The sequence below is a fragment of the Artemia sp. Qi Xiang Cuo genome, chromosome 20, assembly GCF_049724085.1.
Source record: "Artemia sp. Qi Xiang Cuo chromosome 20, ASM4972408v1, whole genome shotgun sequence".
Lineage (NCBI taxonomy): Eukaryota > Metazoa > Arthropoda > Branchiopoda > Anostraca > Artemiidae > Artemia > Artemia sp. Qi Xiang Cuo.
The window spans coordinates 54,528,754-54,552,463 of NC_142813.1; the positions used below are offsets into that span (position 1 = coordinate 54,528,754).

At 34.8% G+C, this 23,710-nt stretch overlaps 3 non-coding genes across 3 annotated transcripts; all 3 read right to left on the reverse strand.

Moving 5' to 3' along the window:
* Positions 1–7,104: 7,104 nt before the first annotated feature.
* LOC148940375 (U1 spliceosomal RNA) lies at positions 7,105–7,262 on the reverse strand. Its single transcript, XR_016143491.1, has one exon. It is a non-coding gene; the product is annotated as a U1 spliceosomal RNA (small nuclear RNA).
* A 3,373-nt stretch (positions 7,263–10,635) lies between these two features.
* LOC148940376 (U1 spliceosomal RNA) lies at positions 10,636–10,799 on the reverse strand. Its single transcript, XR_016143492.1, has one exon. It is a non-coding gene; the product is annotated as a U1 spliceosomal RNA (small nuclear RNA).
* A 630-nt stretch (positions 10,800–11,429) lies between these two features.
* LOC148940377 (U2 spliceosomal RNA) lies at positions 11,430–11,618 on the reverse strand. The gene has a single exon (XR_016143503.1). It is a non-coding gene; the product is annotated as a U2 spliceosomal RNA (small nuclear RNA).
* Between the last annotated feature and the right edge of the window lie 12,092 nt (positions 11,619–23,710).

Here is a 23,710-nt window from a genome sequence, read left to right on the forward strand (position 1 = left end):
TATCCCCAACAATTTCCCTACTTCCAAGGCATGAAAGCTGAAATAGCGCCGAAGACCATGCCTTTCCATCATAAATACAGACAACAGGTAGAAACAACAGGGATTCTTTTCTTAAGACAGGGGAACCTTTGGAACCTTTACCTTAAATGAATATTTCGGTCCTAAATCCAAGAGCCGTCCCCAGCAAAACCTTTTCTTTATAATGAAAAAATATGATTTTCAATATATTCAAGGACTAGGAAATTACAAGAGGGGTTTCTATTCAGTTGGAAAAACATATTATTCCTATAATTGATTTGGTTTTCCCTCGAAAGGGGTGCGCCGATCCCGGAGGTACTGCAATACCGGGCCAACGCGTGGAGGGAGCCGGGCAAGCAGTGTTTCCACTTCGAAAAGTTTTAAATCCTATCCCGCCAGCCAAAAATCCTTAAAATTCTTCTCAGCAGAACCGAAAAATCCTGAAATTTTTCCTGGCGGGAAATAGCCAGAACCCTGTATCTAGTTGGAACCCTGTATCTGGAAAACCATGTTTTCCAGAGCAAATGCAATTTCTGTTCATATTTTAACACATAAGTGATGCTGAAAGTCATAAAAAGGAATAACATCTAAAATACACGTGTCAGTCTTGAAAAAAAAGAAGTAGTCTACCGTCAGCGGTATTGGTCTCCCTTTTCGGACGTATTTTTTGTAGCTAAATCCGATTTTTATTTTTCCATTTCTGCAGTTTAGATACAATTTAAGGTAGTTTTAAATATTCTTGTTCCTTTGATTTCTGTAATCGAACTTTGAGGAAGAACAAAATCTTATTTTCTACTAATTCCAATGTAAGTGGATTCAACATATGAATTTCGGTACTCTTGCATTATGCGGGCCTTTCTAAAAAGTCAAGTTTGGTTAATGCTAATGAAATAAAATAGGATGAATATATGATAGTTTAGAAACAAATTTGGGCTATATATTTTCACATTTGGCCGGTGGGTGAAGGGGGGGGGGAAAAGCATAGCATATATTAAATACGTAACCTAACCTAGGTACCTTTCCCCCCCCCTAAACCTAAAAAAACCACAGTTTAGTATCTTATACGCAATGAAAAGCACGCTATCATTGCCTAGTCCATAGCGGTAAACATGTCAAAAACGGGTTTTATCATTGCCTACTCTATAGTAGTTAACCCGAGAGGCCCGCATAATGCTAGATTACCGAATTTCTTTTATCTACATTAAAACGTAAACTGATCGAAAAACCGAAATTAACCCGCATTTTAGCCTGAGCAACCCTAGATTAACCTTTACTTAAAAAATTAAACATACTTTCCCATTTTTACGGCGTAAAATTGACAACGTGTGTCTTTTGAATTCCTGCAAAGTAGAACTGTCTCAAAACCTCTAGGTTGAAGTTGACTAAAAAATTCTGAACACATCTATAAAAAAATCTTAAGACGCATACATAAGTTATTTCTAAAGGTAATCCAATTCACTTTACCCCTCCCCCGAATGCGCAAATATATACCCTAAACTATATGTTTACCAACAATTTTCTTGTATCTTAATTTCATCGACGTTGCTTCTTTTCCGTTAAATGTATTCGAACAAAAGTGGGACGTACGGCAACATGAATGGAACGTAAATAATGTTGGCTATATATTTGCACATTAGGATGCAAGGGAGTTAAAGTAATGGGAAGTGTTTTTGGGAGTGATTCAATTCAGTATTCTAGGATGTTTTCAGTTTAGTTTCAGAATTTTATAATGTTTTCGTTTGAGTGGCCTAAACCGCAGAGCAGTAACCAGCAATATAAAACTGTTTTTCACATTTCTCATTTAAATATTCAAGAATACCACTTTCCTAATCAATTACCAAGCAAAACTTTGTTTTTACTTTGTTTTTACTTTTGTTTTTTACTTTGTTATTAAATTGGAAAACGAAAGCATAAGTTTATCACGAAGGAGTGATGAGTTATCTAAGCAGATTTTGATTTCTTAGTATTCTAAATTCCGTGATTCTTCTATCAAAATCTTAATAAATTTGTTTTCAAATTATTTACACTACACTTAAAATAAGGAGATTAAAAATTGTCTATGAGATATATTTTGCAGGTTCCATCCATCAATAATGTAACTATTCTTAAAAAAGCTTTTTAAATTATAATGCGGAAATTAAAGGTAATATAATTTTAGGTATTATTTTATAGAACAGGGATTACATATACATATCAATCAAAATAACTGAATTTGAATAATTTGCAACATCAAAAACATTTATAATTTTTAAAATCTGTCTAGGCTTGAAACTGGATATTCCACCATCAAAAGTCAGTTACTAACATTAGATAAGGCTGAGATTCATCATGAGTCCTTTACTATATAACTATTGCTCGTGATTTAGTCCAAAGAATATAGGTAATCGATATCGTTACACATAGATGAAACTACATCTGTAGTTTCATCTATATCATCACTGAAAAGCGGATTTTCTTCAAAATGTCGATAAGCTGCTCATTGCAATAAGGACCTAGTCCTTGGCGAATCACGTTGGTGATTTTTTGGTTCCCAAGTGACACCTTTTCAAGGACAGATTTTTGAGGAAGGCTTTTGATTATTGGCACAAGTCTATCCACAACACTTCAGGGCTAGTCATTTTATACAATTAATGATGCTATTTTGGCCTCTGCGGTCTCCAATTCGTGCTTGTTTACAGAAAGCATATGATTGACTGGTATGGTGCAATGCTTTGCAGCATCTTGGCTTCTGACATACTCTTTGTGGTAACTGGACCCCATATTTTTTCTCAGCTCTGACTTGCCACCTGCTAGAGATTTCTTGCAATACAAGCAATAGGCTTTTTCATCTGAAAAAGCCTGACTATAAATTTCTTGATTCCTGAAAATATTTTTTTTTTCCTGGAAAGGGGTCGAAAAGCTGGTTTCTTGCCCTGCAGTATCCGGGCAAGTGGAAACACTAGAGATCAAAAATCCGATAAATCTCCTGATTCCTGGAATTTTTTTTTCAAATTATCAGCTTAATATCTAATACGGTCCTGAATATTAAATGGGGCCCAGAATATTAAAATGATTTTTGGAAACCGAATGGATGTTGGGGCTTGCCCCCAGTGTTTGCACTTGCCCGGATTTTGCAGGGCAAACTGGATATTCTGGTATTCATATATGTTACTTGGTAACAATGCAAGTTGTATTATGAAATCCTTAAATTTGCTTCAAATTTGGACACAAAAGCTGAATTTTTAATCACCTAAGAAAAATACACAAACACGAAGCAGTGAGACTTTATCATATAAATGATTGCTTACTTTAATTTTATTAGTTTGCATCCTTTTCATGATTCCATTTACTTGATTAATTCTATATTCCTATTTTGTTACTAACAATGTAGCCAAAAGACTGTATTGAAGAATAGATGGCTTTCAAGCATAGATAGTAGAATTTGAGTATAAACTTATCAAAGCACCCTAAGCTTTGAACCCTGGAAAAGCAATAGAAAATGAAAAAAAGTCCTTAAAGATGGACTTTTTGTTACTATGGCCGTGTCGTTTCCGTCAAAAATTACATTTTATTGAATATTTTGGTTACTATGGGCAGGAGTTTATTCTTTGCAACAATTTTTATTATTACTAATGGCTTTGGCTCTTAATTTACTAGATTGCAGCTACCCCTGCCACCATGATGGTTGTAATCTGTGATTGTGACGTTGCCAATCATTTTGTTTGTGAAATCATGATGTGTGATAATATCTTGTTCAGTAACAGTTGCCGTAGCACAATCGTAATGAGAAAATCCCTAAGACATAAAGGATTTGATTTCAAGCCTGTCTACGGTTACGGTTCTAATACAAAAAAAGCACACCTGACTACCTAGCCAAGGAAACGGAAACGGAGTACCCACTGAGGAAATGGTGCACAACTTTTTGAAACGAATAAATAAAAAGCATTGTTCACAATTCAGCGAGGTTAAATTTGTTGTCTTTTAAATTTTACTGTTCATGCAAACTATTCAATTCTTGAAAATACCCCGAACAGATATTTTTTACTTTTTTTTAAATCTAGGGCTTGCAAGAAAAAAAAATCTTGCAAAGAAAATACCCACTGCGCCAGTTGACACAATTAGTATTGATCAATAGTATCAATTCATGGAAATTTAAGGGGCTAGGCCGTAACCTGTGCCCCCTCCTTCCCGATATTTCTGTTTGATACGTTAAAACGTAACGCAATACATTTAAACAAATTTTTATGTTTTTATTAACTTTTTTGTACCCTCCTCCTCCAAAACAAAATTCCAGAAACGGTCCTGGGGAGGGTGGGGGGAAAAAGAGTATTCTTCATAATCCAAGGAGTGAAAATTCGTTTTTTTTCAATTACCTTAATAAAAATACGAAAAAAGCCTTTTTTCAAATAATAATAATAATACCACGAAGAGATTTTCTTGAATATGAGAGGGGGAACGCAGAAAAAATCTTGTTGGAAAATACTCCTCCCCCTCCCTCAATTGAAGCTACTGGTATTCATACATGGTACTTGGTAATAATACAATTTTTACTGTGATATTATTAAATTTGCTCCAAATATGGACAAAAAAACTGGATTTTTTATCCCCCAAGCAAAATAAACAGCAGCTAAACAGGGAGTATTTATCCTTTTCATTCTCCATTAATTAATTCTATAATTCTATCTAGTTGCTAACAATATAGCCAGAAGACTGTATTTAAGAATAGATGGCCTTCAAGTATAATTCCAGTTTTATAGTAGAATTTGAGCGTAAACTTATTAAAGCACCCTAAGCTTTGAACCCTGGAAAAGCAATAGAAAATGAAAGAAAGTCCTAAAAGATGGACTGGAGTTAGAAAGACTTAGTATAAACAAGATAGTACGAGGGAAGTTGTATTCCAAGATGGTATTATCTTTTGATTTTTCAAATGCAGAGGAGTAATGCCTTATGGGCTATCTTTCTGTATGGACTTGTACTAGTTTTGTTCAGATTGCTTGAGCAATGCTTTGCCCTTTACTTTTTAGACTTAATAAATCACGTGGCTATGCTCTAAGGATAGTTACACATCCAGCGATAGTTACTTTCTAAAACGAAACAAAAGAGCACTAAATGTAGCTTGGACTTGGTTTGTTTCTACACCATCTAAGAACTTAAATAATAAATACAAGAATCGTTTCCTTCCAATGTCGTTCAGGGCCAGGGGCCCTCACGAAGTCTCCTCCCTCTGGAGAAAAATAGATTTTTGTAAAATTTAGGACGGTTTCTGCAGCAGGGCCTGCTATAGAATCAAGGGCCAGCCATGATCTCACCAATTCCTTGTACCAAAATATCTTAAAGAATGCACATTAATCATCAACTCAATGAATTCACTCTTCATTTGAAAGATTTTAATGTAAGGACAAAATAATTATTGGTGAAGCTGTCAAGATGCCATACTTCAGACTACCTGGATGTATAAAAAAAGATAAAACTTTGAGATGGTAAATCACAGGGTTTTTGTGTTAGTTGCATTTAGGTTCCAGACCTCTCCTTCCTCACAGACCCTTTTCCCTTGATTCTCTTTCTTCCTTCACATGGAGAATTGCCTCTTGATTATTTTCTCCCTTCACACAGAGCATTGTCTCTTGAATCGTGTTCTCCCGTCACACAGAGCATTGTGTCTAGAAACAAGATAAGGAATCAAAGAGACTAAAATCTTTGGTAGTATTAGACTAGAAACACTGTGGAAATCCGCGAATGAAAGGATTTGCCCCTATAACATTTCAAAGCTCTTCATTTTAGAGGAACCTCCTAAACTGGAATGGAAATACTGTTCCTAGACGAAGGAATAAAGAGGGTCCTAAGCGAATGGGGACTCAAGAGCATGTAGGATTTGGGTCGTTATTGCATCAAGCCAAGAGTGCCTTCGAACATCCCTTATCCGCTCAAAATTAGCTTCGCGGGATGTAACCTCCAAAAGATAAGAACAAATACTTAGCCGGCAACTTGTCAACTGAAAAGCTATAGGCAACAAGGCGAATAACAGCACTAATTACGTCTATCCAACTATAGACATAGCTTATTTAGAAACCCCTGAAAGGTGCGCCCCATTTCACAATTACTGTCTCTTTTTACTATCAGCCAATAATTTCACAACTTGTTTTTCATTTTTGAAAAGATTGAATTTTTGTTCATATATGACTTCAATTTTCCTGCATTTTTCAGGGTTACTTGACTGACTACTATTCACGACCGTCTTCTCAAGTAGTAATACTACAAACCTCTCATGTCATTTACGTCTCGTGAAACGCTAGGGGGAAGTAATAGGGCTTTTCAGATAAGTATCTTGGAATATTGAAAGCAATAAGGAATTCAATGTTCAATCAAGCAAATATAGACAAAAAAAATCACATGATGAGAAAACATATTCAAGCAGCAACTCATGGGCAACTTTAATGACATGGTACTAAAACTACATCCGGAGAAACTAACATGAATATTCAGTGACCGGGCTCAAAAATAATTGTATTCTAACTGAGTGGTCGGTCAATTGCTTTAGCAAAAGGCCCCTCTATTTAGATTTTCTAAGAAACTTAACGGTTGTGAAGAAATTTTCAAATATGTTGCCAACGTAATTGACATGATGAAATGTATGGTGACCAAGGGCATTTCACTTTTAAGTCTAGACTCTGTGACTCAATCTAAATTTAAACAATTTGATTAATATTTACAGAGTATTTTCAAAAACAAATGCATCAGGAATGCAATCAGTTCAGGCAATTTAATTTAATCATGGCGACTGGTCATTGATACCATCATTTTCTGTAACAAGACTAAGAACAGTAAAATGTTTTTATCTAAGAGATGTTTCGGAGAAAATTCCAGAACTGGATTATAGAGTATACGCTCAACCCTCTCACATGCTTGGAATTTTAGGCATAATTCTTCCTTTATATCTCAAACATGTAAGCTAATCAAGAAATTAATCTTTTCAAAAGAGCCGAAAGATCAATTTTTACATGTCCCATTATTGTCTTAACAATAGCAAAATGAATACATTTTCCTTTCAACAGCAAAATGTGTGACATAAAAAATGGGCCCCGAGGGAAACACTTTTCAATGTGTGGACAGGGATCCGCGCGAACGCAGTCCCCCACTACCAAAAATTACGCTGCTGAGTTACCCCCATTTGGGGTAATCACAGGAATCAGCCAATCCGATGTACAATGGAAAGGCCTTACCCTGGGAACAGGGAGCCCTGGGTAGCTCCCCAGCCAGCTAAGTATAATTACTTAAAATCTAACATTTTACTTAAAAATTCGACATAAATTCAATTGTTTTGAATATCACTCAGTAGCTCCAATTAATGAAACAGATGTAAGTGGACAAAACTTTTCACATCAATGAATCAAGTCTCTAGATTATATTTAAAAATAGATATGTTCCATTTCATTTCATAGTTTCATGCAAATTTTACCTCTTCGAGAAAAGAAAATCAGGGGTTTCGCACACTGTTATCAACATGACTGAATAGTCAAAATTTCCATTTCTGAGATCCCAGTGGCCGTTATACTGATTAATAATTTAAAAAGCTTTTTGCACAAAATATGCTGTTCTAATAAAAGTAAAGAGCTCCATTAAGCCAAAAATGAGCAGAAATAGGGTCAAATAATTTTCTAAGAATAAAACTACCACAAATCCCTTTTTTCCTCCTAATTTTAGCGAAGATTATGCCAAGTTAAATTTTCTAAAAAGTAAATATTTGTGTTATTGAAATCTTTGCAATAATTCGATGTTTCGAAAGTTTAACTTGCCATAACCTTCACTGAAATATTGGAAAATTTAAAGACTGTCTGCAGAAAAAGGTATTACAGATTTCGACTCTTCACCAATTGCTCTATCGATCCATATTAATCATATGTTCAATGTTACATTATCTGTTAACAGTTACCGCAGCACAGTGGCAAGGCGACAGCCTCAGCTCCAAGTGACTAGGAAGGATGCGAGTTCAAGGCACTTTGCGGGAACAATGTCTTCGGATTGGTACCTCGTGTGTCTTTGCTCTTCATTTTCGTCTTGACACGTCACAGCTTTTCTTCTAGCCGCGTGTGTCATTGCTCTTCATTTTCATTTTTGACTCACTCAAATGATCGGGGTCACATGTCTTCTAACCACGCGTGTCTTTGGTCTTCATTTTTTGACACGCTCTAACTGTCGCTAACTGTCTTTGCTCTTCATTTTCGTTTTGACCCGTCACAGCTTTTCTTCTATCCGCGTGTGTCATTGCTCTTCATTTTCATTTTTGACGCGCTGAAATGATCGGGGTCACATGTCTTCTAACCACGCGTGTCTTTGGTCACATTTTTTGACACGCTCTAACCGTCGCTTCCGCATATCAGTAGTAATGGCTCTCTAACTGACAAACGAACACTATATATGGAAGACAATTGGAGTCAAGCCAGAACAACACCTCTATATTCCGAATCTAAAAACAGCCTATGACGACAACATAACGAAAGTCCAATTAAGGACTCACCAAGAATACTCTCTACCAAAGTGTTAGATGCGATAAGACAGAAATTCTATTTTAAATAAAATTTTCGTTAAATTCAAGTGTATAAGTAAAGTGTTCATCTGTAATATTATATCAGTTCTATTTCAATTATTGATTGAACAATAACCAGTTCACCTTATGGAGAATCAGGATATTGCTAACACAGTCTTCAATGTAAGTTTATTTTATAAATAATTAAATAATCAATTAAGATATAAGTAAAGCATAGTATATATTAAATACGTAACCTAACGTAACCTAACCTAACCTAGGTACCTTTCCCCCCTCAAATCCCAAAAAACAATCGTTTAAATATTGTAATTCATTGAGAAACCACGTCTTTGCTAAAATATAATTTTTATTTAAGGAGATTTCTGAAGAAACTTTGTGAAAAAAAGAAGATTCTATATTTAACGTGGGAATTTTAAATGTATATATGTTGTCGGGATAATACATAAGTACCAAATGGGGAGTGTGGGCAATATAAAATATTATGTAGTTTTGGGAATATACATAGAGTCGAAATTATTAAAGTCGTATACATTTTATGCAATGATACGGTAGCCATTAGTCATCCATGTCCCAACCTAAAAAAAACCCAATACCCCTCCCCCAACTTTTTGGCCCCGGGTATTTAATATAATGCGTTCTGGACGACCTGCACAAAGATGGAGTTGTAGATGGCGCATGGGTAAATGGTTCTTTTTCCTCTAATATTATACCCAAATCATCTGAGAAGTTGCTTCTCTTAGAATTCAAATGGAAAACACTGGATAATGGACATAGTTGCTGGAATAAAATCCGTTTTTTAGACTCCTGCAGCTTTTCCCCCAAATTCCTTAGCAAATTAAATCAAGTGGAGAATAGTGACAATTTTGTTCCCCCCTCATTAAACAGCGCTTTCCAGATGATAAAGTGTATGTTTTATTAACGTGTAAGGGCATATATGCATATTATTACTACAACTCCAGCTCGAGGCTAAATGAGGAGAAACTTCCGCCCATTGAAGCATTTTATAATTCACTTACTGACAGTCTATGCACCTCCACCGACAACGAATTTGCAAAGAGGGTTTGGGCCAAAGGAGAGTGTAGAAATGGATGGGATTATTGCAAAATGTACTTGGCAAGTGATTTATTGACTCTTTTGGACATTGTCTGTAAGAACACGGATAAAATATATTTGAAATTTTGGTTGGATATAGGTTATTATTTTTCAACGCCTCACCTGGTGATGGATTTAAGTCTAAAAATCAGTAGAGAAGAAATAGGTCTGATTACCGATGTGGATCAACACTTATTTGTAGAAAAATCTGTGAGGGGAGGGTATTTTTTTTACGGGGACCCTGTCATAAAAACTGATCCAACTGGTCAGAACTCTGTCGACGGTGTCTTTACGCTAAAGTTTGACTTTCTCACAGCTTTTTTTTTTTAAACAATAAAAAAACTTTAGCGTAAAGAGCGAGGCGTTGAGGAGGGGACAGTCCTCTTCATATACGGAATAATTTCTGTTCGTGTTAGGATTTAACGTCGTTTCTTACTATCAGTTAAAAAAACTTGTTTTTTTTATTTAATTTTAACAAAGTTAAAGAGTTACAATTAATTCAATCAGGCAAACGTAGGCAAAAAAATCACATTATGGGAAAAAATATTGAATAATCCAAACCTCAATTGCCCCTTATACGTCTTTTTAAAAAAAAAAAATCTGAAGATAGAAACATATTCACACCTTCGTCAGGCTAATATACCAATGCTATGTAAGTGAGTGGTGGATCAATTGTTGTAGCCAAAGGCCTCCATATTTAAATATTCAAAGAACCTTGGCGGCAGTGAAGGAATTTTTAGTTTGATATATTGCCAACTCAATTGACTTGATGAAATGTGTGGTGACCAAGGGCATTTTTTTTTTTAAGACTAGCCTTTGTGACTTTATCTAAATTTCAGCAATTTGATTCGATTCCTAGTTCAATTTAAAAATCAATATTTAATAACTTCAGAGTATTTTTAAAAACAAAATACACCAGGAATCTATGATTGTAGCTTACAATTGATAAATATGTGGCGTATAAAAAATGCTCAAATGACAGTAACTTTTCAGAATGTTGACCAGGTTACATGTGAACGCAGTCCCCCACTAACAAATATTATCCTGTTGAGTTACCCCCATTTGGGGTAATCACAGGGGTCAGCCAATCCGAAACACAATGGAAAGGCCTCACCCTGGGAGCGCCTCCTTTATGATGAAGGCGGCTCCCTAGCCAGTTAAGTAAGCTAAGTAAACATCTAATATTTGAGTAATTTCTTTCGACATAAATCCCGTTGCTTTTAATGTCACTCAATAGCTCCAATTTATTTGCCAGATGCAGGTTTACAAAACTTTTTCACATCAATGAATCAAGTCTCTAAATTATTTCTGAAAATAGCAATGCCCCATTTCATTTTCATATGCAAACGTCTTAATCCTTTGAATGCAAGTTTACCTATTTGAGAAAAGAAAATCAGGGGTTTCTCACTCTGTTATCAATATGACTGAAAAGTCGAAACTTATTTCTGAGAACCCAGTGGCCGTTCTACTGATTATCACAAAAACAATCATTTCAACAATTCTGTTCGAATCTTGGTTCAATTTAAATTACAGCATTTAATGGTTGCATACTATTTTCGAAAAAGGTGCATGGGGACTTCAATCCAGGTTGGGGATTTTAATTTAATTATGTCGAATGGTCATTGGCTTTTTCACCATTGAAATTCCGTAAATTATAAACAAAGTTTCTTTTTTTCAGATGAAAAAAAATTCAATATATTCAAGGGCTAGGGAACTACAGGTGTGGTTTCCATTAAATTTGAGAAACGTATTATGAGTCATTGATTAGGGTTCATGGACTTTGATTTCCCCTCGAAAGGGGTGCGCCGATCCCGGAAGTACTGCAATACCGGGCCAACGCGTGAAGGGAGCGCAGCAAGCCCTGACATCCCTCCGGTTTCCAAAAATCAGTTTAATATTCTGGGCCCCATGTAGGGTCTGTATCAGATTTAAGCTGATAAGAGAATACTACAATTTGATCTTAGCCAAAAGGCCGAGAACTGATAATTCAACAAGGATTGTCAAAGAGCTTATAAGATCATGAGTAAGAAAGTTTGTCAAAAATTTATTTTCGGTTACATGACACAAATGACATTCACATAAATTATAAATTCGGCATTATATTCTGATAATCATCATAAAAAATCTAAATAAGATAAAAGTCTTTCACAAAATTTTCCTTTTAAACGGAAAATTCTAAACTACAAAATTTGCAAAATTTGCAACTCAAAAAGCCAAAAAGAGATAAATATAAAAAAAAACGCAGAAGGAAATCGAACGAGTTGAGAACTTCATATTTTGATTTAGCTAAACGTTCAATTAAAAATGTACTGATAGTTCAAACACAGTACCCCTAGTCATTCCCGATGTATCACCGTTGTGACAAAACTGAAAGCTTGAAATCTCTCGGGTTTATTTCAAAATTCTCGTAAAAAATACCCTGAAGCTCTGCATTAACTTCGAATTTTAATTTTAAATTTTTATGTTAAAAATTTCTTTAACGTTACACGTTGGCAAAGCCACAAACATCTTAACGTAGAAAAAAACATTTTCATAAAAAATAAGATTGCATCGATTTGTGACATCAGCATTAAATTTTATTTTCAAGGATTTTATAGTTGTTGGAAAAAAATAAAAAATTATTCAAGCCTCCAAACGATTTCTTCGGCATTGATTTCACTTGTACGCATAACCAACTGCACTAGGAGGTATGGAATTTTGTTTCTCGGTTTATGGTAATTAGTAAGCTACGCCAAACTGATAGATTTTAAAGTTTTACTTAAAAAAGGAAATATAACATTGAGGAGAACAGATTTGATTTCTCTTTTTCCCGGTTTACATCTATACTACGAACTAGGTTGGTTATAAGCAATAGTTTGGGACAATCAAAAACAAAAAAAATTACTTAATTTGTTGCATCACTTGCTAAATAATGCTATTTATTTAATAACAATTTCTGTCATTCAAGTAATAACAATTTCCGACAATTTTTATTTCACATATTCTTTTTCATTGGTTAAGAAAAGATAATTTTAGGTCTTTTCCGTTTCTCTCTATAAGGATTCAAATTTAGGCTTTCTATTTATATGTTTGACAAAAATTTGCAACAATTTTTTAACAAAAGTTGTACTATAATGCTTTCGATTGATGGGTAGGGTGAGAAATATCCAAATGTAAATAAATTGAAAATCTGCATAATCTTTTGGTTTCTATAGGGCTGAAGGGATTCTAGCCCCTGTTATTTTACAACCTTGAGTATAGACAAATGTGATGCAACCATTACGCCCCACATACCCTGAATATTTCAAATTAACTTCCTTAACTTTTCCGTAAATATCAAATATACACCCTTTTGACAGCATTGGATGCAGATAGTGTGTTTTGATTTAGATCAATTTCCAACGTAAAAGCCATTTACGTTGATATATCCTGCTTGACAATAATGGAATTTATGTTTTGATATTATTTAATTTGCTCAAAACGTAGACACACCAACTGGATTCAAAATGAGCCGAGCAAATATTACAAGAAAAATGTCCTCTCTTCCCCAACAACACCACTGGTGACGATCAATGGTGTCAATTCGCGAAAAGTATAGAGGCTAGTTCATAGGCAGTGTCCCCCCCCCCCCAACATTTTTGTCTGATACGTTAAAACATAACACAATAGATTTAAATATTTTTTCGATGCGTTTTTTAATCGTTTTATACCCCCCCCTCCCCACTCCTCCAACATTAAATTCTGTAAACGGCCCTGGGGAGGGACCGAGTATTTTTAAGAATCAAGGGGGGGGAAGCTCGTTGTTTTTCAAATTTATTTAACAGAAATACCAAAAAAAAAACCAAGCCCCTTTTCAATAATAAAGCCAAAAAAAGACTTTATTGAATCTGGAAGACCAGACTCTTGCAGTAAAATACCCCCCCCCCCTCCCCCATTGAAATTGCTAGTACTCACTCATGCTACTTGGTAATAATACAACTTACATTGTGTTATTATTAAATTTGCTTCAAAGATGGACAAAAAGGCTGGATTTTTAATCACCCAAGCAAAATACACAGAAACAGTACAAAGAGACTTCATCGGGTAAATGATTGCTTACTTTGTTTTTATTAGTATTTATCCTTTTTATTTGTCATTTACTTGATTAAATTTATAATTCTATGTTGTTATTAAAAATGTAGCCAGAACACGGTATTGAAGAATAGAAGGCCCTGAAGTATAATTCCAGTTTTATAGTAGAATTTGAGTATAAACTTATTAAAGAACCCTAAGCTTTGAACCGTAGAAAAGCAATAGAAAATGTAACAAAAGTCCTATAAGATGGACTCGAGCTAGAAAGACTTAATAGAAACAAAGTAGTACGAGGGAAGTTGCATTCCAAGATGGTTGGTAGTATCTTTTGATTTTTGAAGTGCAGTAGATCAATGTCTTGTGGAGTAAAAGTGTGTAAGGACTTGGACTAGTTTTCTTCAGATTTATTGAGCAATACTTTGTACTTTCATTTTTAGCCTCAATAATTGGTGTGGTGCTTGTGCATTACGCAGTTCTTGCTACATAATTTTTCAAGGAAATTAGTCAAACTGTTGTTTCATTAGCAGACACTTACTAAACAAATTGATTGAAAAGTATAATTTCTCAGTATTTCAGCGATTGTTCTTTGGGGCTTACAAGGGAAAATGGTACCGAAGTTAAGCTATGTATTTAGTACATGCTAAGCTTTACCTCTACGTCTTCCTAAAGAGTAAACATATAGCCCAATGTTGTTTCTAAACTATTATATATTCATACTATTTTATTTTATTTCTTGATAATTAAAAAATCTCGACTTGTTCGCTGTGCTTAAATGGTATAGCTGTACAAAAGACGCGGCTAGCTTGAAAGAATAAAAAATCCAGGAATAGTTACTTTTTAAGACAAAACAAAAGAGGAGTAAATGTAGCTTGAACTTGGATCGCTTTTACACCATCTAAGGGCTAAAGGAATAAACACAAGAATTGTTTCCTTCCTATCTCCTACAGGCCCATGGGCCCCTCAAAAAGTCTACTCTCTCTGGAAAAAAATAGATTTCTGTAAAATTTAGGACGGCTCTGCAGCAAGGCCTACTATAGAAACAAGGGCCAGCCCTGACCACACCAATTCCTTGTACCAAAATATCTTACAGAATGCACTTTAATCATCAACTAAACGAATTCGATATGAGGAGAGGCCAGAGCTATGAAAATTGCTAGAGTTGACTTGAGTATATAACAATAAATCCTAGTAAATCCTTATCGGTTTCAAACAGTTCGTGGTAACGAACTGTAAGTAAGGAGCGACCCGGCTCAATTGTAACCGAAACTCTATAAAACGAGTTTTTGATAGCAATAGATACATCAAAAGAATCAGATTCCAATACTGAATTCAAATATATCACTTGCATCAAGTTTAGTCCTACCCATCAAAAGTTACGCGCCTGAGAAAATTTGGCTGATTTTCGGAAAAAGGGGGAAAGACCCCCTAAAAGCTATAGAACCTTAATGAAAATCACACCATTATATTCAGGGTATCAGAGAACCCTACTGTAGAGGTTTCAAGCTCTTATCTACAAAAATGTAAAATTTTGCATTTTTTGCCAGAAGAAAGATCACGGATGCGTGTTTATTTGTTTTTTTTTGTTTTTTTTTCCCAGGGGTGATCGTATCGACCCAAAGGTCCTATAATATCATGGAAGGACTCATTGGAAAGGAAATTGAAAGTTCTAGTGCCTTTTTTAAATGACCCAAAAAATGGAGGGCAACTAGGCCCCCTCCCACGCTCATTTTTTTCCCAAAGTCACCTGATCAAAATTTTGAGATAGCGATTTTGTTCAGCATGGTCGAAAATATGATAAAATATGACTTTTAGGATGATTTAATCCCCCAAAGTCCCTGGGGGGAGGGCTGAAAGTTATGAACTTTACTTAATGTTAACATATAGTATTGGTTATTGGGAAGTATACAGACGTTTTCAGGGGGGATTTTTTTTGGGTGGTGGCGAGAGGGGTGGGTCGGGGGTTATGTGGGAGGATCTTCCCATGGAGGAAGTTTTAATGGGGGAAGGGACATTGCTATGAAGGGGGCGCCGAATTTCCAAGCATTGTTAAAGAAAAAGATCAGAAATTAAATAAAAAAAAAAAAAAATTCAACTGATTACAACTGATCAACTGATTGTGATTAAGGGGTCATTTTTAAAGAATTTGAAAAAAATTCGAACCTTAGCTTAAAGAGCAGGGTACTGACTAGGAGGCGAACCCCCTAATATACGTGTTAAAAATTTATGAATATAGAAGTTCGTTACGTAAGTTAATTCGTAAGTTACGTATATATATTACTAATAAAAACGTTCGTAAATAAAATTAAACAAGTTTCGAGAAAGCCATTTAACCAAATAAAAGTAAAATTAATATACAAATTTTGTTTTCATTGTTCATGTACGGTGAGCCAAAATCAAAACCTGCATTAATTCAAAAACGTTCAAAAATTAAATAAAAAAAAAAAGTTTTTTTAACTGAAAGTAAGGAACGACGTTAAAACTTAAAACGAACAGAAATTATTCCGTATATGAAGGGGGCTATCACCTCTTCAACGCCTCGCTCTTTACGCTAAAGTTTGACTTTCTCACAACTCTATTTTTTTAAACAATAAAAAAACTTTAGCGTAAAGAGCGAGGCGTTGAGGAGGGGAAAGCCCCCTTCATATACGGAATAATTTCTGTTTGTGTTTAGTTTTAACGTCGTTCCTTACTTTCAGTTAAAAAAACTTGTTTTTTTATTTAATTTTAACAAGGTTCGAAAGCTATAAGGAATTCAATGTTCAATCAAGTAAATACGGGCCAAAAAAATCACATGATGAGAAAACATATTCAATGAGCAACAACTCAAGGGCAACTTTAATGACATGGTACAAAACCAAAATCCCCAGAAAATAACATGTATATTCAGTAATCAGGCTAAAAAACAAATGTTATGTACCTGAGTGGTGGATCAATGGCTGTAGCCAAAGGCCTCCATATTTAAATATTCAAAGAACCTTGGCGGCAGTAAAGGAATTTTTAGTTTGATATGTTGCCAACGCAATTGACTTGATGAAATGTGTGGGGACCAAGGGCATTTCACCAAGCCCATCAAAAGTTACGCGCCTGAGAAAATTTGGCTGATTTTCGAAAAAAGGGAGAATGACCCCCTAAAAACTATAGAAACTTAATGAAAATCATACAATTATATTAAGGGTATCAGAGAACCCTACTGTAGAGGTTTCAAGCTCCTATCTACAAAATTGTAAAATTTTGCATTTTTTGCCAGAAGAAAGATCATGGATCACAAAATATTGATGTGAGCGTAAAACATGGTTACTATGAACAATTCTATTCACAACAACCGCTCTCTGATAATATCCATTTTCAAATTTATTCCAATGAAGACTACTTTATGGACATGTCTTCGACATTTATAGATTTACATGTGATAGTCAAGAAATCCAATAATACAATGCCAATTATTGCCGATGGAATATCCTATGCAAATTGTATATTGCATAATTTATTTTGACAAATCGGTGTCTATATAAATGGAACACTGGTGAGCACTAGCAACAATCTCTCAAATTATACGAGTTATATAGTCCATGCTGATGACGCCAAAGTCATACAAGGAATTGAGGGGCTAATCCAATGGATATGAATATATTACAGATACGAATAGTACAGATGCGCTTAGAAGTACTACAAATAGTGATTTACATCCAGTTGGGAAAATAAATCATGAGATATTTAATATACCCCAATAGCTACCACCAAATATTAAAGTGGATATAAAATTTACGCTTGCTCCATCCAATTTAATTTTACCAAAGGAACTTCCTGCCACTCCTGATGTAACACACTATCTCACCTCAGCAATCCTTCATGTACGAAAGCAACAGGTCATAAGTTCTGTTTCTTTGGCAGTGGAAAAACTGAGAGCTAATGGAAATAATATTAAACTACTTGTTCCTCAGACAATCACCAATCAATGTCATATTGCCACGGGCTCACACACCTTCATCGACTCATCAATTACCAATGATGAAACTCCATCTAAATTAGTATTGGCATTTGTAAACAGTGCTAGTGCAATAGGATCGTGGACAGGTGGCCCAAATAAATTTGAAATGCTCGGATATTCATCTCTTGTGTGTAAAGTAAATGGAATCCACTCTACAATCTATGTTTTGATAAATCCTATAGAACACTGTATAATTTTACAATGCAATCCGTAGATCGAGATTCACAACTATTCGAAAATGGTGTAACCGAAGAAATGTTTGCTAAAACGCCTGGTATCATTGTACTGGACTTGTTTGGCACTCAAGATATGAGTATAGTACGAACGGGGAGAGTTCGTTTAGAGTGCACATTTGCCGAGCCTTTAGCTGTGAGCTTTGCACTAGTCTCGTTAAACCAATTTTAAACCTATTTGGAAGTCATCCCTGAGGGCAGTGTTCTACAAAGACCTTGCACCATGAACACAAGTCAAATAATCAGCGCATTTAATATCGATCCACATATGTCCAAATACAAATACTATTCTATACCATTGGACTTCCTTGGAAAAATTCTAAGTGCAAACAATACCTTTATTATTGTTAATAGGAGTCCATCGAGTGTAAGGACAGATCATTGGCTGTGCATCTTTCAAACATTGAAGAATACAAAATTTTTTGATCCTCTTGGCCTACCATATACATTCTACACTCCATTCATCAACAACTATATTGAAAGCAGTTGGAAAACTATTATTGAAAAACAGAAGAGAGTGCAGGATCTAACAACTAAAACCTGTGGTTTTCACGCACTATTATATTTCGTTTTCAGATGTCGTGGTTATACTTACAAGCAGTTTCTCAACATTTACGTAAAGAATCCTCGCCTGAATAACTTTATGGTGGAAAATATATTTTCAGACCTGTATAATATTGATTTTAGTATCCTACGGGTAAAATGTTTCAAAAGTGTGCATAAATTTGTTTATTAATAAAAAATAATGTATATACACAACAGTGACTTTTTTCTACTCTTTAGATTCCTTCTTCTTCTAGTGTGTATAGGCAAGTCTCGAGAACAACTAATGATGGTAGATCATTCAAATTCACTGTATATCGATCTTGATTGGCTGCAAAGTTAGGATGACAGTTTCTACAAAGTAACGTAATTTCAATTTCATCATATTTCTTTGCCTATTCAAACGTACTATTTGCATTTACAATTCGGAATTCACATGTTACATCTTTTTAGTTTGAAACGACTCCATACATAGTGTTTTCAAACGGAGCAATACATTTTGTTGCAGCCAAACAAAATCAGTAAGTTTGTAGTCATAGCAGCCTGTGTCTTCACAACGATTACGTAGAAAGTAAATTGTCTTGTTACCCCAACAGTTGAAACGTAGTCCTGATTCTTCCTCCCAAAATAATATAAAACCCCGACGATACCAGTCTCTTAGAAATCAATTAGAATCTCGTTTAGGGTTCTTTTCTATCATACCAGGATATGTATTCTCCTACTGTTCATATTTATCATAGTGACAATTGGAGCATAGATTTCCTCAAGGGTGAGACTCACAAATATCTTCAATACAGGAATCACAGTTTTTAATTTGTACTGCATATTATTTATGTAATTTACATGGATTGCACAATTTACACTTTTCACTATACTCGTCAATAATCGTACAATTCTCATATGATGACCAGCTGCCAAGGGTATACATACATAGTGGGAATATATAGAAAATTTTTCCAGTGTTAACTCTCTCATAGTTAAAATGAAACTGATCCATGATCGATAAATTGAGAGGGAGAGAGAGGAGTAATTGGGTGACATCACAAAGCCTGTTTTAACAGAATCTTCTCTCTCTCATCTACATAGAATCTTAAATTTCTAATGGCAGTGTATTCAAAAGTAAATCCACGATATCATTTGGCTTTGTTTTAATTAATATATCAATAAATTGAGTAAATGCATTTGAATCACATCGTAAAAGTTGCATACATTAGTCCAATGATGGAGAATCATTTCTCATTATATCATTAAGTATTCTTTGAGAAAATATTTTCCTTTGAGGAGAAAACTCCACAAAGTCATCTTCTAGAATCAAACATTTTTCCATAATCACACGATTCATCATAATTCTCTCTTTCTCAAATTCATTCATTTTTCAATCGTAACACTCTCACAGCTGACTTTAGACTAACCAGGATTCCTTCTACTTCAAGAATATTCGCTAACCTACTTAAAAATCTAACAAGAAAAAAGAGAACATTTTAGATTTTGAAACATTTTTATTGTGTCTGTGTATAATTACAACAATAATATTTATATTACACATACAATTAATGATATAACTTATTCTCCTCAATATGTTTCACTATTGCATTTAAAGCAGCTTGTATGTATATGCACTTTATCAACTTTTGCTGCGAAGCATAATTGTTCCTCGAATTTAAATTTACTCAATAATGTCACTTATCTTGCCTACATGTCATCCAATTCAAGGCATAGTCGAGATCCTCTTGTGATTTCTACTGCTATATTTGGTACTCTTGTCTTTGTATCATTACTGCCGCTACCAGCTCCACTATCAACTTCTAATAGTATAAACATACCACCCATTATTGCAAATATATATATCTTGTCAAATAAAAACGAGTATAATCAAACTGTTCTCTCTCTGAATTCTATTCTCTTACTAATATGAATTATATTGAAAATCCTTCCTTATATTAGATCTGGTTGCTATGAGCGGTTGTTAGGGCCTCTTAGTTATTTTTAGTTCTCCAGATTTGGACTCCCGTTAGTAACTTTAGTATATTTTTCGTCATAGGTTATTATTAGATGTTCTGGCTGGACTCCAATTGTCTCCCATATTTGGTGTTCGTTTGTTAGTTAGAGAGCCATTACTACTCATATCTGGCTATTGGCTTCTTTTTACCATCAACTTTTGCATATTATATCCAATTTTTCTTCTTTTCTTTCAGATGAAAAAAAAATCATTTTCAATATATTCAAGGACTAGGAAATTACAAGAGGTATTTCTATTCAGTTGGAAAAACACATTATTCCAAATTGAATTGGTTTCCCATCGAAAGGGGCTCGCCGATACCGGAGGTACTGCAATACCGAGCCAACGCGTGCAGAGAGCGGGGCAAGCAGTGTTTCCACTTCGAAAATTTTCAAATCTTGTCCCGCCGGCCAAAAATCCTCAAAATTCTGGTCAGCAGAACCGAAAAATCCTGAAATTTTTCCTGGCGGGAAATAGCTGGAACCCTATATCTGGAAAACCCTGTTTCCTAGAGAAAATGCAATTTCTATTCAAATTTTAACACCTAACACCGTGTCAGTCTTGAAAAAAGAAGTAGTCTACCGTCAGCGGTTTTGGTCTCCCTTTTCGGACGTATTTTTTACAGCTAAATCCGATTTTTATTTTTCCCTTTCTGCAGTTTTGCTACAATTTATGGTAATTTTAAAGATTCTTGTTGCTTTGATTTTTTTAATGGAACTGTGAGGAAGAAAGAAATCTTATTTTCTACTAATTTCAATGTAAGCGGATTCAACATATGAATTTTGCGATTCTTCTGACAAAATCTTAATAAATTTGTTTTCAAATTATTTACTCTACATTGAAAATAATATGATTACAAACTGTATATGAGATACATTTTCCAGGTTCCATCAATAATTTAGCTATTCTTTAAAAAAACTTTTTTAATTATGATGCGGAAATTAAAGCTAATATAATTTTTTTTATAGGACAGGGATTATAAACATAATCATCAAATTCACTTAATTTGAATAATCTGGTGTAATTATTTGCAATTTTTGAAATCTGACTAGACTTGAAAGTGGTTAATCCACCTTCAAAAGTCAGATACCGAAATCAGTTAAAGCTGAGATATTTCATCATGAGTCCTTTACTATATGCCTTTTCCTCGTGATTCAGTCCAAAGAATATTGGTAATCGTTATCAGTTACACATAGATGAAACCACATCTATGGTAGTAGGGTGTATCTATGGAATTTGCCGACCGCCCTAGGACCATGCTATTTGCCAACCGCCACAAGACCATGCTATTTGCTTGAGGCTATACGAACTACGTTCTATAGAAGTCCTTGGACCCACTGAAATTTATCAAGTTGAATGAACTTTATCTAGGCCATCCCTTAGGGCACTTTTCACGTTTCAAAGAGATTTACTTGATGCCCTAGGAATTCCCATACTATTTGCTTGTTGCTCTACACCTTTTCAAAGAGAGTTAGAACTCCCTCACACAGTTTGACGTAGACATTTTTTTTAAAGTTGGCAAGGTATAATGTGGTCTAACATGTTTTGAGAGTATGGTCATAATTATATAACTCAATCAGACTGGTTATTGGGGTGTATGTGCGGGTGTCGCCACTTATTGATGCAAAAATGGCGCAAAAAAGGTTGCTATGCCACTTACTCGAAAGGGGAGAACCCCTTGTCGGCCCATATGTTAGTGAGATTTCCGCTCTTACCCCAACGGTTCTGCAAATATCGGGTTTGGTACTACCCAATTTACAGTATACCCTGTCCCAGGGTATGATAACGCGATCGAGTGGTCAAATGGCCACTTTCTAAAGCCAAATGTACCTGCCATGGGTTACGGCTAGAAAATCTCTACTCTCTCCTTGGAGGTAACAACCCTCCCTGTCAATGTAATAATGAGGGTACCTAGTAGCTCTACTCCTACCCTGCCAGGGTTACGGAAAATAGTACACAGCTTGTAGAAAATACCTTACTTGTATTCTTCCAAAAGGGTCACAAATACCACAAATATATATATATCCCCGACTGGGGTCAGAACCCAGACTAAAACATAATAATAATTTTTACTGCACTCTTTGTATGGGCGGACCATCAATTGTACCAGACAATCAGCGACGTCCTCATTCAAACCCAAATTTACCTCTTAGATTTATCTTTCAATGACTCCCAAACCAGGAAGTAAAAAAAAACTTGATTCACGGCTTAGTTATTGCAAAACCACTATCGCTTAGTAACGGGAGTTTAACCTGTCTTTTGAAATTATACTATAAGCAAATGTAATTAAAGAAACGAAAATAGGTCATTTATCTGAAAGGAAAAGAAACAGGGGTGGAACCCCAACACTGGTTTTTTTTTAAAGTTGGCAAGGTATAATGTGGTCCTACATGTTTTGGGAGTATCCACGAAATTATGTAACTCAACCAGAGTGTTTTTCGAGCCAACATCCATTTTTTATTCGTCCTTGAGACTTTCTATAAAATGTTCATACATTACAATTTAATTTTCATTATGTTTTAACATATCGTAGAAAGTACATTGAATATTATTAATTTTGAAACAATGGATACTTCAATTGTCAACGTGAGCATAGTTTACTGAATTTCTTAATTTATTTCCAAATAAAAATCATTTTACCAGTAAAGTCAAATTTCAGGGGCATATGCCCCCCCCCCCCCTCCAACAATACAAACCCAAAAATATGATGAGTATACTCGCTAGAAAACGCAAAGTACTTTTTTTTCTATTATGTAAACAAAAACCCCTCCTCCATTGCTCTGTTTACGAGCATAATTCTGTTGTTTTACTTATCTCGTTCAAAATGTCTCTTTTCCCAAATGTGTGTTTAAGATATTTCGTCTTTTTCCGGTCTATCTAAAGGCATCTGTGTCTTATCCTGTTAGCAAGAGTGACAATTTCCAAACAACCTTTTACATGTTCATTATCTGGAATTATTATTAATACCAAATGTTTAAGGACAGTGCCAATGATTTCCTTGAGAAATAGATTCTTGTTATGGTCAAATTAGGCGAGAGTAAAGCCTTTGAAATGCGATGCGTGATTGATGTTTGAACAATGTCGTCAATTTAAAATAGGGTCTAGCGTTATGGTATACTAATAAAATTGATATTAAAGTTGTTAATTAAAGAATAGTACACTTAAATCAGAATTGACTTTAGGGGGTAATTTATATCATGGGAAGATGTTTTTTTAAATCTCCCTTCCCCCCAAACTCAAAAATTTCAAAATTCTACATTAGA